Genomic DNA, 722 nt, shown 5'->3' on the forward strand with positions numbered 1-722 from the left:
TAGGGGGGGAGGGAGGGAGAGAGAGGGAGGGAGAGAGAGAGGGGGGGGAGGGAGAGAGAGGGGGGGAGGAGGGAGAGAGAGGGGGGGAGGGAGGGAGAGAGAGGGGGGGAGGGAGGGAGAGAGAGAGAGGGGGGGGGGAGGGAGAGAGAGAGGGGGGGGGGAGGGAGAGAGAGAGAGAGGGGGGGGAGGGAGAGAGAGAGGGGGGGGGAGGGAGAGAGAGAGGGGGGGGGGAGGGAGAGAGAGGGGGGGGAGAGAGAGAGAGAGGGGGGGGAGGGAGAGAGAGAGAGAGGGGGGGAGGGAGAGAGAGAGAGAGGGGGGGAGGGAGAGAGAGAGAGAGGGGGGGAGGGAGAGAGAGAGAGAGGGGGGGGGAGGGAGAGAGAGAGAGGGGGGGGAGGGAGAGAGAGAGAGGGGGGGGAGGGAGAGAGAGAGAGGGGGGGGAGGGAGAGAGAGAGAGGGGGGGGGAGGGAGAGAGAGAGAGGGGGGGAGGGAGAGAGAGAGAGAGGGGGGGGGGAGGGAGAGAGAGAGAGAGGGGGGGGGGAGGGAGAGAGAGAGAGGGGGGGGAGGGAGAGAGAGAGAGGGGGGGGAGGGAGAGAGAGAGAGGGGGGGGAGGGAGAGAGAGGGGGGGGAGGGAGAGAGAGAGGGGGGGGAGGGAGAGAGAGAGGGGGGGGAGGGAGAGAGAGAGGGAGGGGAAGGAGAGCACTGAGCTCGGGCTGTATTCCTAC

The sequence above is a fragment of the Heterodontus francisci genome, chromosome 46 (genome assembly GCF_036365525.1).
Source record: "Heterodontus francisci isolate sHetFra1 chromosome 46, sHetFra1.hap1, whole genome shotgun sequence".
In the NCBI taxonomy this organism is placed as follows: Eukaryota; Metazoa; Chordata; class Chondrichthyes; order Heterodontiformes; family Heterodontidae; genus Heterodontus; species Heterodontus francisci.